The sequence below is a fragment of the Mustela erminea genome, chromosome 4 (genome assembly GCF_009829155.1).
Source record: "Mustela erminea isolate mMusErm1 chromosome 4, mMusErm1.Pri, whole genome shotgun sequence".
In the NCBI taxonomy this organism is placed as follows: Eukaryota; Metazoa; Chordata; class Mammalia; order Carnivora; family Mustelidae; genus Mustela; species Mustela erminea.
Window position 1 is genome coordinate 142,031,893 of NC_045617.1, and position 19,782 is coordinate 142,051,674.

Below are 19,782 nucleotides of genomic sequence, written 5' to 3' on the forward strand. Positions count from 1 at the left end.
CGGTGAAGCATCTGTCTTGGGCTCGGGTCACAGTCTTGAGGTCCTGGGATCTCGTGCTCCACATTGGGCTCCCTGCTCAGTGGGGAGTCTTCTTTTCCCACTGCTCACCCACTCGTGCTCTCTCATTCTCTCCCTCAAATAAATAAATCTTCAGAGAAAAAAAACAAAACAAAACAAAACAACAATAAGAACAAATACAAAAAACAATGAAATTAACATCATTAAGAATTTCAAGATGGTGATGGCAGAACATTCCACACCAACTGTAGATCCTTCTAAGTGGAGGGTTCTCTATGACTGCCCTGGTGTCCCCTCCTGACTCTGGTTGAAATCTGTTCTATGGTACTTGTATGCAGTCTGGCAAAGAGATTAGCTGAAGAGAGTGCTATCTGCAAGCAACCTAGAAAGAAAGGCATTAAGAAAATAAATATGTGCAATGTTTCCCAGAATGGAGTAGGGGAGGGACCGTGAGGTTGGTGTTTAGGGCCCTGAAAGGGAGCAATGTTTCTTTCTCCTTCACCGAGACCTGGGTGAGGGGGTCCACACTCCTTCCAGCACTTTGCTCTCATGAACACACGTTTTAGAAGAAACTGCTAATTGTTCCTAAATATCCATTCTCCTCTTCCTGCATAGTTATAGTGGGTTTTTGTTGTTGTTGTTGTTTTATTGTTTTTTGCTTCTTCCATGGTCATCTAGAATAAAGGTGACATTTTCTCAGCTGATGTCTGTGCAGGCCCGTGGGACCATGTGGCTAAGTGACGGTCATCGGGATGTGAGTGAGAATTTCCATGTAACAGATTCTGGCTCCTTCCTTAATGTAAAGCCGTGCATGCTGTTTCTGTCCTCTCTTCTCTTCTTCTCCATCATGATGTCTGGGCCAGGTATGGACCAGCAACCTCTTAGACCAGGAAAATGTGGCCACACCCAGGAGTTGTGAGGGGATGTGTTGAAACAGCTGGAGTCCCAGGACTTCATGGGGCAGAACATCTGGTCCAACCCTACGGCCTGTCTTGGGACGACCTCGCTTCCCTCTTTTTCTGTGGGAGAGAAAAAAAAGCATCTTGTGTAGCCTTCATGTTAGGTCACTCATAGCCAAACCTAGTCCTAACTAATGTGCCAGGCGGATTCACCTGGCTTTGCACAAACTCTGGATGAGAGATAGGACTACCTCAGTCAGGAGAAAGTATACCTATTATAAGTTAACAAGTTAGCCCTGGGGTTCACATATGATACAGCTTATACGAATTTTTCTGGTCTGATTTAACATCTCTGAGTCCATCAACCCGAACAAAATGTCATTTCTAGGTCTGAAAAGCAGAGGCCTATCTCATCGATCTCTGTAGATCCCCTGAAAGTGAGCTATGTGGTCAGTGCAGCACCTTGGTCTCCTGACAGATATGGGTACCTGCAGGTACAGTAGACCTAAAATGCTCTGAAAGTGAAGGAAAGGGGGGCAGCGCTGCAGCTAGTTCTTTACAGATGAGTAGATTTAAGAGAAGCAGAATACAGAGAAACATGGAAAACCACTATACAATGAGCTAAGGTAGATTTTATCAGGCAGATATTTATTCAGCACTTACTGTGTGCCATGCCCTGTGCTAGAAGCTTGGGCGACATCAATGAACAAGACAAAGATCTTTGACCCCATGGAGATTATAAGCTAGTGGGAAGAGACCATCAATAGAGATAAAATGTGATGCATAATTAACAAACATAATATGTACACGTGATAAGGACTATGGGGGTAGGGGGAAGAAAACAAAAAAAGTAGCACAGGAGGAAGTAGAGTAGGTGCGGACCCAGAGTCTCTCTACTGGGCCATTACGTACACACTCCCAATTGCTTTGAGAAGGCTGAACCCTTCTCAAGAGCACTGTCTGGCAGCCAGTGGACCCGCCTTTCCCAGATACTCCTAAGAGGTTATGCCTCCCTGAGTGGGTGAGGAGGCTGGAATCTAGTGTACAATAGAGGGAGCTTAGGTAGGAGGATGGCGAGTCCATCTATCACAACTGGCAGGAACGTACAGTATGAGATACACCTGCTGGTTGGGGGAAGCATATCCAGTTGCTCCAGCTATTTCTAATAAAGGAGGAGAACAGCACCAGCCTAGGGAGAGAATAGAGGATGACACATGCGTGACCAAAGGGAAGAGTCTGCAATAACCCAGTCAGAGAGTGACCATGTGAACGGGCCAGGCTGTATTCTGTGCTACTGCGGCTGCATGAGGGCTCACCTGAAGTTCACGATCATGTATTCACGTCAGGATGGTGGATGCCATCCGCCACGTGACGTCAACCGTGCCAGCCAGAGGGTGCCGTTTTCCCAGCTAAGGGTGATGCGGTGAGTGCAGATAATGGAATCAAGGGTGTGTGCAAGGAATTGATGATGACATTTGGCTAAGGAATTTAAATGGAATAAAGAAGTGAATGAAAATCGCAAGGGTAAAGGGGATGGAAAAATCAAGTAATAGAGAGGAGGGACTAGCAAGACAATGGATGGGACAGTGAAAAGATCACTGGTTGCCAAGGATGTGGGGTGAGGGAGGAAGGGACGAATGGGAGCAATATCGGGGGTTTTGGGAGGCAGTGAAACTTCTCTGTTTCATATAGTAATGGTGGATACATGACATTTACATTAGTCAAAACCCATAAAATATACCTTAATGTAAACTATGGATTTTAGTTAGTAATAGTGCATTAATATTTATTCATCAATTATAACAACTGTACCATAATAATGCAAGTTGTTAATAATAGCAAAAACTGGTGGTAGTGTGGAGTGGGCTGTATGTGAGGGACTGTATAAGAACTCTGTAATTTTTACTCAGTTTTTTTCTCTAAACTTATTACTGCTCTATAAAAAAGCTATTAGTTTTTTTTAAAAAGGTTTTATTTATTTTTCAGAGAGAAGGAGAGGGGGCACACAAGAAGGGAGAGTTTCAGGCAGAGGGAGAAGCAGACTCCCCCACTGAGCAGGGAGTTCTATGTGGGACTCGTCCAGATCTGGGACTTGGCCCTATCCTAGATCATGACCTGAGCCGAAGTTAGATACTTAACCGACTGAGCCACCCTGGCGCCCCTAATAATATATATTTTTTTAATGTAGGACTTAACATAATTCTCCATGAGACTAGATTTAAAAAAGAAACAAACAGATAACAATTTTCTTCATCTCTTGAAGAAATAAAAGAGCTCTAGGCTTACATCACATCATCAATATTAGTTAAGCACAATTACATTAAATCCAAAATCACCTCCTTTAGATAAAAAATGAAGAGTCATAATGTAGAAAATATATAAAAAAATTTTTTTAAATTAATTTTGGTTTACAGAGACCACACACTTTATTTGCCCCAAAACTGGAAAAGCAGTATAATTTTAATCTTCCAAGTCAGGAATAATCAAAGAATAGCAATAGCAGTAACCTTGGAAGAGGAAACAATGTCTAAGGCTTGGTCTCCTTAGTCAAGAAGAGAAGCACCTTGATACCTTCCCCACCATCTCTCTCTTGTGAGACCAAGAGGAGGTAGGAGAATGATGAGTCCATATATTACAACTGGCAGAAACATACAGGATGAAATGTTGGCCAAGACTGCTGTGTGTGCTCCTCACCAATGGACTGTGGAGTTTGGTGATCACATGATTCTGGTAGGCCTTTTCTTCTTAAACCTAAGAAAAATTATTATGACCCAAGTCTCTGTTTTATGGATAGAACAATTCGAACTTCTGCTTGTAACCAGGTGCATATCATATGTTCCATTTCCTTTTTTTTTTTTTTTTTTTTTAGAATTTAAAAGTGAGATAGTTTTACATGCATGGTGAGCCTGGTTTAAACATCTTGCTTAATAAGGGTTCTCAACGCCAAATTCTGTGAAATTCTCACCTCGCTTTAAATTCAAAAGACAAGATATGGCTATAGTGGCAAATGGACTAACAGAAATAGACCATACATGGTGCGATTGGGTGGCTCAGCCAGTTAAGCATCCTACTAGTGAGTGGGTCTCAGGTCGTGATCTCAGCGTCCTGGGATCAAGCCCCAGTTTGGATTCTGTACTAAGTGTGAAGTCTCCTTGAGAGACTTAAGAGTCTCTTTCCCACTCTTTCTCCCCACTGCATGTGCATGCTCAAATAAATAAATAAATAAATAAATATCTTAAAAAAAAAAAAAAAAAAAACCATAGTTAAATAGACCACAAATGGACTTTACATAATCCAACTACATAAGCCAACTGTTAACCAAAATAAAGAAACATATTGTTAATAATACTTTAATAGTGGGAGACCTCAACACTCCATTCTCAGCAATGGACAGATCTAAGCAGAAGATCAACAAAGAAACAAGAGCTCTGAATGACACACATGACCAGATGAACTTCGTAGGTATATACACAACATACCACCCTAAAGCAACAGAATATTCAGTCTTCTTAAATGCACATGGCACTTCTCCAGGACAGACCACATACTGGGTCACAAATCAGCTATCAAAAAGACTGAGATTATTCCCTGAGACTGAGATTATTCCCTGCATATTTTCAGACCACAATGCTTTGAAACTGGAACTCAATCACAAGAAAAATTTGGAAACAGTTCAAACACTTGGAGGCTAAAGACCATTCTGCTAAAGAATGTTTGGGTCAACAAGGAAATTAAAGAAGAACTTAAATAATTCATGTAAACCAATGAGAATGAAAACACTTCAGTCCAAAACCTATGGGATACAGCAAAGGCAGTCATAATGGGGGAAATACATAGTCAACCAAGCCTCATTCAAAAAAGTAGAAAAATCCTGAATACACAGCTAAACTTGCACCTGAAGGAACTGGATAAAAAACACCAAATAAAACCTAAACCAAGCAGAGAAGAGAAATAATAAAGATTAGAGCAAAGACCAATGAATTAGAAACCAGAAATACAGTAGAGTAAATCAACAAAACTAGAAGCTGTTTCTTTGAAAGAATAATATCAATAAACCACTAGCCAGATTCATCCAAAAGAAAAGAGAAAGGACCCAAATTAATAAAATTATGAATGAAAGGGAAGAGTTCACTACTAACACCAAGGAAATAGAAACAATTATTAGAAATTATTATCAGCAACTAATGCCAATAAATTAAGCAACATGGAAGAAGTGGATGCCTTCCTGGAAACCTGTAGACTACCAAGAATGAAACAGGAAGAAACTGACAATCTGAATAGGCCAATAGCCAGTAACGAAATTAAAGCACTGATCAAAAGCCTTCCAAAAAACAAGAGTCCAGGGCTTGATGTAGTCCCAGCAGAATTCTACCAAACATTTAAAGAAAAAATACCACTTCTCCTGAATTTTTCATAATATTCAAAAAACAGAAACAGAAGGAAAACTTCCAAACTTGTTCTGTGAGGCCAGCATTACCTTGATCCCCAAACCAGGCAAAGACCCCATCAAAAAATGAAAATTACAGACCAATATCCCTGATGAATATGGATGCCAAAATTCTCAACAAGATCCTAGTCAATAGGATCCAACAGTACTTTAAAAGGATTATCCATCATGACCAGGTGGGATTTATTACTGGGATGCAAGGGTGGTTCAACATTTGCAAATCAATCAATGTGATAGAACACATTAATGAAAGAAAAGACAAGAACCATATGATGCTCTCAATTGATGCAGCAAAAGCATTTGACAAACTATATATGGAAAGAATTGCAAATGTGATCCTTAAGTGACCAGAATGCATTAAAAGGCTTATAGTATATTGAACGATATTACTCTAACTGGTTAAATAATTTTAGGTATAATTAACTTGTTCTTTCATAAAACAGAAAATATTTTCTTGAGCACTTGACCATTGATTAAGAAATCATTGTATTTCAAAAATTAAATGGAGGAGATGATAAATAAATTAATAGTGACATTAGATGCCTATTAAGTTATCTCTGCTGTCCACACATGCAGACACATTAGCACAGACTCATCATTCAATTAATTCCCTTTTGGTGCAGTGAACCTCTAATTTCAGAAATGCAACGATCATACACACAGAAAACTAGATAAGCTATTTGGGCTACAGTTTAGAAATCAGAAATCAGGTTTTCACTGCCGATACATAAGGGATCACTTTTGAGTGACCAGTATGTTGTTTTTGTATTAAATGCTTTCAACTCTTGCCATGTATTCTGAAGGAACACAGCAGTGAGGGGGAAGAAATCTACATTTATAGAGAGAATTTTATTCCTTGTTTATTTCTTTTAGATTAAAAACCCATTGGAATGAAGAAAGAGCCAAGAGATCACCAATTCAGTCTTGCTAAGAATGGGTCTAGTTTCTTACCTGCTTTAGAAAAGGAAATTGTCCATTTTCCTTTATGATGGGGTCATAGCCCTGGGGAGATACCCCAAAGTATAATAAATAGTCCTTATGTAGGTCTCATCTCATTTCCTCATTCTGTTATTTGGCCTATTATTTGCTGATTCTTGGAGGTGGAAAGTAGGCTTGCACCAATCTCTGAGAATCTTGATATGTTTGTTATTAATTTCCTGTTCACTTTTCTTCTTTTGGCCCAATAAACCCTTATTATTTATTGTTTGGGTTTTGAAAAATTTAATCATTTTCATGACTTGCTTTATGTTGGCTTTCTGGCTTCTGTATCTTTATTGTGACATTGAAGATTAGACTTGAATTTAGTGGAATGGTAAAAACCTAGTTTCAATATACTGTAGATATTTTTAAACAACAGAGCGGCACTGTTTAGAGTAGATATCATTCTAATGTCTTCCAAACCCCTCTCCGTTGTGGTGATTTTTTTCAATTGTTGATAATTCCCTATCTTTTATTTTCTGTCTTCTGTTTTCATGTGTATTCCAAAATAACTAAAAGACAGACACTCAGCACCATTGATTTTGGAAAATCACATATAATGGAAACAACTGCCATCTAGAATTGTGGAAATTTAATGGAGGAGCTTCTTATTTCAATCTCAGATCTTTGTAGGAAATATAAAAATGAGCGCCAGAACTTTATTTGTAATGTTAACTTTACATGTGTGTTGGAAGCAATCATAGAAATGCAAATGTACCTTTTTTTCATATTCATTCAGTCAACAAATAATTATTCAGTGCATCTTATCTATCAGACAGCGATCAAGACAGATATTGTCCCATTATCAGATGGTTTTCTCAGAAGTCTACTGGAAAATATTTTTACAATTTTGGTCATATTCCAGATTTAAAAGATCACAGTATAAAGAGAAGCTTGGTGACTCTTTTTGATATAGGGAAGAGTCCCTTTTTGAAGTGGTATGTATGAACTAGTTATTATAAATTAGTGTTGTTTCCAGCTGTACTGTAAGCACAGGATGTCGGGACACAGAGTCTTAAGTTTCCTTTGGCGGGTTCTAGTGGTATTCTAGGCACAGAATTGGTGTTGATCACACATACTGTAACTTGTGGGACAGTAGATTTTAATGTTGTGTGTATAAATCTAGTGGAAGCTATGGGTTCTCATTGCAGAAAAGAAAAGAAAACAAAACAAAACCCAGTGTCCTTAAGATTTCAGAAGCACCTGTGCTCTCTAAAATCCATTTTTGGATTCTAGGGTAAGAATGACTGACAGTTCAAGACCTTTATACTTGACCCATATTCCCACGATGCCGTTGGAAGATGGAGGATGTCTGATATGGACCACAGTCCAAAATAAGGCTTCAAGGACCAGTATGGGATCTCTGTAATAGAGGGAGATATATAATCTCACAGAAATAAAGAAAATCCATTTTATCTTTCTTCACGCATCAAATGGTAAGATGAAGGAACCAACGAGGACCGGAATGGGGCCCAGGAGAATGTGTTGTATGGTTGGGTGATCCATCTTGTTCCTAATCTAAGTTTGGAGCTAAGGGGAAATATGTGGACTTCGAAGTTCAGATATTAATTCTAAGTGGCCAGCAGGCCTTTCATTCATTGATCAGATATTCATTGAGTGGCTACAAGGTGCCAACACTTAGGAAGGGCCAGTATCTGGTCTCATAGAGCTCATTTGTCCACCCTTGTAACTCACTGGGTCAGCAGTGGAAGAAAGCTGCTTGGAGGCACCATTGTGCCTGGTCTTGGACAGCTCTGGCATGACCAGCAGAAGTGCTTGATAAATATTGGCTGGCTGATCGGCCTATTACTTCCCCCGATGAGTTAGTTTTGTTGCAGAATCAGAGAACAGCTGGGGTTAATAAAAGAAAAGTTTAGTTTTGAGAGGGGCTCAAAGCTACATATACTAATTATAATAAAATATTAAAAATCTACTTAGGGTAACATAGTTATGAACATGAAGTGCATACTAATGTGAGATTCGTTCTGATGTAAAGTGTTTTCAAAATCAGCTATCTATCCTCAGAGTGGCCAAAATAGCAGTCCAGAGACGGACAAGGAACATTTCAGATTCAGCAGTATGCTCTCTTATTGGCCCAGGGATGGCAATAACACAAGGAGCAGCTGGTAAGAATCTGGGTCTATTCTGACTAGATCATGCTGCCTGAGAGTCTAATTTTGCTTCAAAAATGGTCTAATTTTGCTCACAGTGGAAAAAGTGGTATATTCCTTTAGTGTCAACAGACCAGATTGCATCTCCAGTTTGTTTGATGGGGGAACTTGGTTCGGTTCCCAGATATGGCTCTCCTTCATGGATCATTGAATTACGCTAAGTGTTTTGAACAAAGTCAATTTCAATACATGCTGCTTTCCTCCCAAACCTTGGAATTTCTCTTCATACCAAAGTTCCGAGGGCTCGTGTTTGGGGGAAGAGAATATCCTGCCAATACAAGTCACTTCAGCTTTGGTTGTCAGCTTCTTCAGCCCTGAAGAGGTAAACCCGAGGGACCCTTCAGGATTTAACAGTTGAGCATTTTTATGGCGAATTGTAGAGGCTCCAATATTCTGGTATTTATGCAAAGATGTGTGTTCAGTAGATGTGCAAATGGGGGCATAAAAAACATTAGGTTCTTTCTGTCCAAAAATATCCCCAGTTTGGGTGTTTTGTGCTTTGGCTTTCAGTGAAGGGACTTCTGATATTTTCTTGTTTACCTTCCCTTACATTTGTTCAGGAAATAACAATATGGGGAAGATCTTATTACTTCATCACTATTTTTCTTTTCTTTGAGAGTATTTCCAACCGAGGGCCCATTGCCTATTTGTAATTCATGAGTTTCAAACTCTCTGGTCCTAAGTAATGAGCCATGAAGGAGACCAGGTTGGAGAGTGACCTGGGGAAGGACTTGCAGCCTCATGGGGAGCCCTGGGTCTCTCTCTGAACAAGGGGCCCTTTCCTCCCAGCATGCACTCCTTCGTGCAGCTGCTGGTGGCCACAGCGAATCCCGGGACCTTGCTCCAGGCGGACTGTGTTCCACTGAAAACCCAATTCTCTTAAAAATGAACCCGGAAAACTTTACAGATGATATATCTGTCCCTGTAATTCATACCCTGGGAGTGTGAGGCTGCAGGAGGAGGACGGGGTGGGTTGATGAGCAGCTCTATTTATGTTCTACCGGTGGGCTAATCTCTCACACACACCTGCATGTGATCTGAGCTCCTGCCCACACAAAGGGAACCTGGCGTTGGCTCTGGTGCTAACAAGTCCAAACTGAGCTCAGGCTTCAGTCTGGCTGGAATGTGCAGGTGTACTACCTGGATTCTCATGGAGAACCAGCTGGGATCTCCCCAACTTGGCCACTGATCTTGTGTGGGTGGGGTGGGGAGCATGGTAGGAAAGGGTTGATAATTCAGAAAGGGAGCCCCATGGGACAATTTTAAGGAGCAGGAGCATTTCTCTTTCCTTTTCCTGTACTTTTTTTTTTTTTCCCCTTGTATCCCATCTGGTCTCCAGGTTTCTGGTCCTTTTGCTTTTCTCTTTAATTTTTAAGAGTGCATGAAATTGTGGCACTTAGCTTTATTGCGTAATGAATTCAGGTTTTCAAGGAAGGAGCTATTTGCTTTATTTGGTGTCCTCCAAAATGGGTGGCTTCTTCTATGTCATATCTGGAGGTAGGATTTTACTCAATCCTGTTTCTGAAATCCATTGTATATTTTTAGCTTCTTTTTGGAATTTCTAGTTGGACAGGACACCCACAGGGGAGAGAAAAGCCTGTAAACCAGCCTTAATGCAGGTGGAAAGGCTTTGGCATGTGATAGAAAGCCTACCTCGTCGTGCTCACTTTGCTGTGCTGGCTGTTCCCTGATGACTTCTTTGGATTGAATAAAGCCAGCTACAGAAGTGGGTGAAGCTATCCCTCACACTGACATTTAATTTACCTAGGAGTACCATAATCTGAGAAAGAATCAAATACTTGAAAATTTTGCTTCAGTGAGCAGAAGCTAAGTGTTTATACCATATTGAAAAGTGATACTTTTCTCCAGAATTTAAAGTAAGAAAAAAAAAAAAAAGGTGACAGGTTCATGGACTAAAAGCAAAAGGAAAGAACAAAACTCTCGTTCGGCATACTCACAATGCCACCGCTGGAGAAAATTCTGGAATTTTGCACATCATGGTATTAGTTTATCAGCTCTGGTTTGATAGGATGAGGTCAGGGGGGCCTAGGAAAAGGATGTGGTTGTAAAGCCTAAGAAGGGAAGGGTATTTTTAAGTGTGTTGCTGAGAAGGAAGCAGCTGGACTTAATAACGAACAATATGTGAGAGGTGAAAGTATGTTGAATCTTGTACAGAAGTTTGATGATCAGAGAAAGGGCGGGCGATGTTGCTGTCCAAATCAAAATAACCCTCTATAATTAGCTCCACCTGTGCTAAAAAATTACGCTCACATACTGTTCCCAATTTATTGAAATTTATGACCATGCAATATGTTATGTGAGTAATAGCCACTACTGAACCAAAAATCAATATGCAGTTCTCTATTGACGGAACTTGGGTTTATATTTTATTCATGTTTGCGCTCTCAGTAACTAACAGGATGCCTGACATCTAGATGATGTTCAAAACGCTGAACACACGGAGAAAATGGCAAATCCGAGGCCTGCTTAAGCTCTCTGATTTTCCTTTAAAGCATGTCTGGCTAGGTTCAATTATTTGTTTGCTTTAATGAGTTGAGTGATTAAATTTGTTTATTGAAATCTGGCACTGTATGTCATATCTCTTTGCAATGCGTCAATAGTCAGGTATTTAGCAATTAATATCTGCTTTGCGTCAGCTTTCAAGGTATTCACCATGTTAAAATATGGAATGGTTTGGTGAAATGATCAGATATTCGTTATGCCAAAACAGGAACCACAGCCTCTCCTTACCTTTTATTTCATGATCACATGATGGTTTAGGATCGTACTCCCAGATCATATGAGCAGGCATTCCAGCCAGCACTCCACTCTGTCCATCTTCCCCTCCGGTTGAAAGCCTTTGCATAGATCCTGGATCTCTGGGGGTGGTTTGTGATGTCATACTGGACCGTCTCAGAGGCCATGTACTTCCACGCCCATCTCTCCCAAAGATAAGTAACTAGACATCTTACAACAGCCTGGTATATTTCTTTTTTTTTTTTTTTTTTTTTAATTTTTTTTTTTTTTTTATTTCCAGCATAACAGTATTCATTATTTTTGCACCACACCCCGTGCTCCATGCAATCCGTGCCCTCTATAATACCCACCACCTGGTACCCCAACCTCCCACCCCCCGTCCCTTCAAAACCCTCAGATTGTTTTTCAGAGTCCATAGTCTCTCATGGTTCACCTCCCCTTCCAATTTCCCCAAACTCCCTTCTCCACTCTAAGTCCCCATGTCTGGTATATTTCTGAGAGAGTCCGAATCTGTGTAAGATAGAACTAGACCAGCAACTCGTCTACAGGAACATTAGTGTCTTCATGCGTCACATGTACAATTCAGTGGCCATGATTTCTTGTCTCTTAATTCAAATTCTGGCTAAAAAATTAATCTGCCTAGGGGTACCTGGGTGGCTCAGTCGGTTAAATGTCTGCCTTCAGGTCAGGTCGTGATCTCAGGTTCCTGGGATCGAGCCCCACATCAGGCCCCCTGCTCCCTCTCCCTCTGACCCTCCTCCCTACTTGTTCTTTCTCTCTCTCAAAAAAAAAAAAAAAAGAAAAGAAAAGAAAAGAAAAAAAGAAATTAAAAAAATTAATCTGCCTAAGATGTGAGGCATCTAATGCAAAGAGTTCTGAAACTGGGCTGGGCACATGGTGTCAAGAGATCAGTAGCCCTGATCCACTAAAGCAGCGTCACTAAGAGGTTAAGAGCAAGGACCCTGGAATCAGACAAATCAGGGTTGATCTTCAGCCTCATCACCGCGTAGCTGTGAGATCTTGGGCAAGGTACTTAGCCTCGTCACATTTCAGTTTGCTCATGTGTGAAGTGAGAGTAACATCAACTTACTAATACTGTTATTACGATTAAATGAGGTAGTGCTTAGGAAGCACTTAGCAGAGCATCTGGAAAATAGTCATCAATAAAAATTATACAACATCACCACCACCGTCACTGTTTCTCTGTCACATGAACCTATGAGAGTTCCTAATAGCACCCTGGTAGCCTGACTCTGTGTTTACAAAGTGAAAGAGTTTTCTCGAGATGGAAAAGCCTAAGGGCTGCCCGGGATAGAAATCTTATCTTGGGTCTCCTACAGTTGCCTTCACAAACACCAAAAGAAGCCACTTGCTGGGTAGAACCTTCCATTGTGGGGAAGGACACTTAATGACCACTCTACTACGGCTATTTTCCTGGGGCATAGTGTCTGCAGTTTAAATAATGAGGCACATGAACCACTCCAACAGCAAAAAAGCCCCATGTGGGCATCATCTATAAATTGAACCAAAGAAGTAACCATGTAATCAGTTTGTGAAATGGCCAACCCATTTCAAGAATTTTAGTATATGTGCTGCCGAAGCGAGCACCCATTTCAAGAATTAAAATAAAACTTTTTCATAAGCATAACTTAAGCCCATCAATTGTTTACTGTGTCCAGATCAATTTTCAGCCGCAGAAATCTGTGGACAATAATAACTTCTGGAAGACCGGAGAGAAGAAACAAAACTAAACAAAAAAACTTGAGAAGGCCTTATAAATAAGAAAACCTTAAAAATGAGAATGTTCTGAAAGTGTTTTTAGTCAATGTCTTTATGCAAACCACACTAATTAATCTCATGCAAACATGGATATTTTTGTAAAGCATAAGCCCAAGTGCCATTTTATGACCATGTAATTTACAAGTCCTCAAATTACATTAAAATCACCACACACAGTGTTTACAGTTTAATTACATGGTTATTTACCATTCCCAATCAAGTGTTATTCATTCAGTACCTCTTTGCCTGATCTTACCTAAAAAAGAAAACACTTTTATGCTGAATTTGAGTGGAAACATTCAAACATGCCAATACTTAAAGGCAACAAAGATGTGATTTGGAGTAAACAAACTCCATTGACAGATTTCAGAGAACTTCCAAGGGGAAAGAGAATGGAAAGAGATCAACATTTAACTAAAATTGTATTTCTTTGGTTGTTTCAGTTCTACCAAAGAAGAGGAGAGACCAATCACTCTTTACTGTCCATTCTTTCTGTAAAAAAGCCAACTGGGTCTGTTATCCATATTTTGCGTTATAATGATAGAGTTCTTCAGTCAAAAAGTGTTTATTGAGTACCATATGTGTTCTGGGTCCTAAGAATAAGTGTGAAAAATAAGGCATGGCCCCTGGATGAACTCAGACTAGCTATCTACTAGTACATCATAGACATTTCAACATGTAGAATATATTTACTTCTGGTTTTCTCTTTGTCATTTACCAATACCATTTTGAAAGGATAAAATCTCAGTCTCACCAAGGAATATCTGTTTTCAGGCATAAGCTATTGCATAAACGTTGAGCTTTAATCTTTTCATTTGTAGAATGTGGCGGTGGGGAATATAATAATAATGCCAGTTTTCCTTCCATGATAGTGTGATTGTAAAGATGAAGTCTGAGAACACTTGCAGATGACTTCTTCAGGATTTGCCTCTGCAGCTAATTCTCTAAACCCAGTCCAACCGAGTCCTTGTTTGCTTCTCTGTGTTGCCTAAGAGTTTGTGCTGCCTTGTGGCTGTTATAGTAGTAGACATTCATATCAGGAAACAGTTATTTGGTGAATTAACTAGGATGATGCTTAAATTTCTAAGACATAACTTTGAATTTTTTTTTTTTAGATTTTATTTATTTGACAGACAGAGATCACAAGTAGGCAGAGGCAGGCAGAGAGAGAAGAAGGGGAAGCAGGCTCCCCGCTGAGCAGAGAGCCCATTGTGGGACTCCATCCCAGGACCTTGGGATCATGACCTGAGCCGAAGGCAGAGGCTTTAACCCACTGAGCCACTCAGGTGCCCCTGGGAACTCAAATTTTAATTAAAGTCCTCATTGTGATATCCTTGGTCATCCTTGGTGGTCCATTGGACCTTGGTCCTGGGACCACCTGCCTCAGCATTACCAGAGGTCTTCTGAAATTACCTATTTTCTTGGGCCCACTCCAGACTCAAAGAGAATTTTAAGTAGTAGAGTCCAAACATATATCTTCCTTTTAAATAAGCTTCTCTGATAATTTTACGCACACTATTTTAGTCCAAGAATTCAAGTGAATCCAAGAATCACTGTACCTACTAGGATTGTTTGCAGATACTTTGGTCATCTTCTTTGGGACAGAATCCTATTTCTCTGCACACTTGGAATTCAGTGGGAGTATAGCACTGGTTTGGGCCAGTGGAATGTGGATGTACGTGACAAGTTATGTGACATTGAGTCAAAGTCAGTTATTTGAGGTGACTTTATATTTCTCATAATTAAAACATTTTATTTCCCTTTCCCATGATTAGAAAACAACATATAACTAGTTTTCCCAAACATGATTTAATGGTGGTGGCACAAGGCATTAACATCCATCAGATTGTGAATTAATCCACCCCAATCACATTATGACATCATTTTTGATGGAGCCAACGAAATGGCAAGGTTGTTAAGATTTTTTTTTTTTCTCTTTCCTTCAGGTCTTCAATATAGAAGACACAATAATATTAACAAAGGGAGGTTTTATGTGATATTTCTCATTGGGCCTGCTAATTTATCTCAGGCTGAGTTTACAGCAGCAAAGAGAAAGTACAAATAATCACATGAGATGAAAATAATTCATTTAATATATTAAGCGCCCACCATATACTACTTGCTTTGCTCATTCCATTTGCATTTAACCACATTTAACAATTGTCTTAGAGACAAATGTTTTTTATACATTTTGAATGTGAACAGTTATGCTGATTAAATAACTCCCAAATTCACCAAATTAGAAATCAAGTTGCTAGCTGAAAACTGTCTGCTTGCCCACCCACTCACAATCTTTCCGTGGCATCGTGTCACCTATGGGAAAGTCAGCCTGTCTTTCAACGTGCTAATAATCATACTAGTTTTTCAGTTAATTGCTCAATTTTCATGAAGCCTCTACATCTTCATGGATGTTAATAAAATGTAGCTTTTTTCGCTATAAATTAAAAGATCAGTAGACCCCGCACAGCACGCATGCAGCGTGTATTTATATGCCCACATGCATTTTGGGATAGAAAATTACGAATGGCACATGTAAAATGGTACTTATAGTCTTCAACACCAATTCTGCAAACCAGTGTCTCCTTCTGTCTGCGATAGATGCAACTAAAATGTAACAAATTAAACTAGGGTGATCACCTTTGGAAATTGCTGGCCCTAAGATATAGATATTTAAATGACTTTCAATCTGGAAAACACATTAAACATATGACACGTCATTACCATCCAACAATTATCCAAATGGAATGTGAAATATAAAATTATTTCAGCTATTAAGGCTTTGGAGAAGCTTGGGAGGGATGGGCATGGAGGAATATAAGCCCATTTTGTGAAGTCAATTTTGATAATTGAGGCAAGAATGTAGTTACAAATTCTACTCTATCGCTGCTCCTTTGTGTTTGTTTCTAAATTAGGAAGACAAATCACCAAGTGAGAGGACAGAATTTAGAGTCTAGCAAAAAAAGAAACATTAAAATAGGCACACTCCTCACAGTGTTTGTGGAATATCTATCCCTGAGGATTTTCTCTGGGCTCTGACTGTGGGATATTACACACCTGTTGGGCAGTTACCTGGCTGATAGCCCTTGAAATGATGCGTATACTACATAGCATGTATGCATCAAACACATACATGGGAGCCTAAGGAGAAAATAATAAGTAACCAACCCCAGATCAGTAATAATGAAAGATTCTTAGTGATGTAATGGAGTGGGTTTTTTGTTCCCTAAGTATATGTTATCAAACTGTATTTGTGGACAAGGTGTAGCATAGTTCAATTTGAAGTTACCTTATCATTAGGAGCAATTAGTATTTTATCCCCAAAAAGAAAAATAACAAAGAGAGTTTTCAGAGCAGGAACACCACAGAGATGATCTTTTCTGACTCTGACTTCTCAAGTGAGGAAACACATTCAGGACAGTAAATGGTTTGTCCAACATCACGTGGCAAGGAGACAAGGCTTGCACAATCTCCCCTCGAAGGGCACTTGTTCAACTCCTCATTTGCCATTACAAGAGTAAATAAAATTAACAAGATAGCTTTTTCCAAAATTAAATTTAAAAATCACAATTATTACATGATGATCTTTCTCAAAATCTACTGAATCCATAGGGCTTCTTGTATGAGTAGATATATCCCCATTGTACTTACTTGATGTTAAATGGTTATATTTATGCCTGTTATATTAATTACTTCCATGTCGCTGTTGAGTTTTACACTAGGATTATTGCACCATGACAGCTGAGAAGACAGAAATTAACAAAAGTATTATCTTTCCCAAGATTATACAGTAAGTGAAAGACCTAGAGTTTGTACTCAGGTCCTTCCAATTCTAGAATATTCATCCTTTCTACCTGCCTACGCTACCCCTCATCAAGACATTTTAAGAGGACAGAAACCTTATAACACAGATCTGATTAACAAAGAGATAGTATAAGAAATATTCAAGACAAAACCCACAGAAAACTAAAGAAAAACAAAGTGAAAAGATGTGAGGCAAACATTGGCAATGAGAAGGGATTGGGGCGGAGTAGGGGAAAGCCATCCAAATGAGCTACAACAGGCTTTGTCTTTTGTATCAAGACTTTCATCAACATATAATTCATTTCCAGAAGCTCAGTACTGTGCAAAATGTAGAATATTACAATCAGCTTAGGAGTTATCATAATAAAACCCCTTGGAAGAATTACAATTAACTTGAGCCAATTAGATTTCTCAAGGATCCCTGACTTTAGCTTTGACTAACAGGAATCTTAATGAGGCAATTAATATTAGTTAATATCAGCTTGATTGATTTAAAGGGTATGTATGTATAATTATATAGATGTGTATATGTAGAAATGTTTCTCTGTGTGTGTATTCTACACCTATGTGTGGCATTCAAGATAGAGTCCCAAAATATTTTAATAGAAAAGTCTCACTCTGTAGATAAAAAACTGAGTTTTAAAAGTGATTGACTGTAAGAATCACAGAGAAAGTAAATAACCTCAGAAAAATCAGGCTTAGGCATGAGCTAGATACTGTAAAATGAAGGAAAAGTTTGATAAATAAATGTTGTGTGTCAAGTAGCTATCATTTTCAGTAAACTATCCCTTTAATCCTCACAGTCCTGAAGGGCTCTATTTTATAGATTAGGAAACTGAACCTCAAGAAGTTTAAGTGATGACCAAAGAGAGTTCTCAGGGCTGCCATGTATGGTTGTACAGTGTGCGTACTGCACAACAGCATCTGCTAAAAGGAAGGAACTTATTGGGACTGATATACATTTTGTGTTCTGCTGCCCGATGATGCACCTTAATGAAGGGTTATGTCATTCCAGAGAAAGAGAGTGCCTTCTCCTCATGTCCCCAGAGGCCACCTGCCCCACTGGATTATTGGATTAAAACTTTAATCCACAAATATCAGAGACAAAAAACAGGCTCTTTCCATGATTTCTTGAAGTCTCTCCCACTATGAAGATGAATAGGAATAAGTTATGAGTAGCTGGTGCCCATTTCATAATAAAAAGACTAGATGATCTGAATATCAAGGGTTAAGACAATAGGGGGAAATGGAAATTTCTTCATAACTTCTGCATTTTTAGACAAAACATTATCTGACTTTGAGATTTGGGTGTGGGTGGAGAAGAAAAAAATTAGTTCTGATCAGGCTGTTTTATTTGTTAGATCTTCTGAACTATTCAAGTCAGTACATAGTCAGTCACTCTTTTGGTTCAACAAGTAAACCTATGACAAGAACATTGGCACCATGCCTGGCACAAAGCAAGCCCTCCAATCACATCATCATCATATTGTACCAGCTGAGTTCTGAGGTTTTCATCAGCAGAAGTGTCTGAGGATAGTAATGCCATTGGACTTCCACGACCACTGATGTTAAAAATTTCAGTGACTAAGATCCAATGCAGTGGGGAAGCTAGGGTAGCTGCACAGGGAAGGGAAGCCTCGGAGAAGAGCTGGGCGTCCCACTTTGCTCAGACCTGGCACCTTGCCTCCCTCCTGCCTCCTTCAGTGGTCAGTGAGGTCCTTGGGGGGGTAAGGCACATGGCTAATCTACCCCAGCTCCAGCGTTTTATGCATAATAAGTGGTCTGTTCATAGCAGGTGCTTCTTGAATGCTGTTGAAGAAATCACTGTTTCTTTTTCCTCCCCCTCATAATACTCAAGATCATTGCCCTGTAGATTCATTGCCTTGTAGGCTTTTACTCAATCCTAGGAGGGAAAAAAGTGGAAAGGGACTATAGAGGAAGCCTACTAGGGAATGAAATTTTAAAGAGACACAGAAACAAATTGTGGTTATATCCTCCAATGCGTGGTACAGAAATAGCAGACATTATTGAGAGCTGAGGAGGCAGAAGAGGTCCTGCTAAGCCTTTAGAGGTAGAGATGATGAGAATAAATTGGGTAGAAAGGAAGACTGTCGTGAGTATAGAAAGGAGTGTTCAGAAGAATGAGTGTTTGTAGAAGGAAGGGGAAATGCTGTTGACCAGGAGTAGAAGAGTCCTCACCAGAGGATGGAAGTTCGAATCTAAAAGCCACAGGGGGCTTGAACTTGACCTTCCACTACAGTGAGTAGAGTTGGGTCAAGTTAGGGACAGGCCATGGGAGGAGCTGAATCCAGTTTTATATTTTAATGTTTAAAACAAAGTTTTAGAAAGATGACAGCAGGATTTACTTCAGCTTGTTTTATTCCACCCAGATTAAAATATATTTTATTTTATTTTGTATTTTTACAATGGTTTCTTAGGCAAGTGCATCATCCCAAAGGCAGGATGATCATCTGGGGGAGGAGGGGATAGGCTTGAACGTTTGGACTTTCTGGTGCCCTTAAAGTCACATCTTAGAGAGGAAAACCTACCTGCAAATAGGTACAACCTGCTGTAATTTTCTTAGATGAGTCATAACACGGTGGCCCACTATAGAATAGACAGCAGGTGTCCAGACGTGGAGAGGCATGTTGGTATCACTGCTATGGGGAGTGGCAGCGGCTAACAAGCAGAAGAAAGAGGTGTCTGTTGGGAGCTGTCACTCCAGGGGTCCTGATCTTTGCCGTCTGCTCTCCAGCTCACCCAAGGCTGAAATGATTCTATTGTAAATTGGTTTAAATAATATGAATAGGAACAAATCTGGTCTCTGATCAGTGGGCAGTACCAAATAATGCCCCTCTATTGGCCCAGGAGAAGAGCACGTTGATAAGAAGCCAGATGTGATAAAATGAGTACTAGCTTTGAAGTCGTTGGG

The 19,782-nt window shown here is 39.6% G+C and overlaps 1 long non-coding RNA gene across 1 annotated transcript; it reads right to left on the reverse strand.

Annotated features, from left to right (window-relative positions):
• Positions 1 to 682: 682 nt before the first annotated feature.
• Positions 683 to 11,357, reverse strand: LOC116587859. The gene is made up of 2 exons (XR_004284684.1): positions 11,265 to 11,357; positions 683 to 1,037 (listed from the first exon to the last, which is right to left on the reverse strand). It is a non-coding gene; the product is annotated as an uncharacterized LOC116587859 (long non-coding RNA).
• Between the last annotated feature and the right edge of the window lie 8,425 nt (positions 11,358 to 19,782).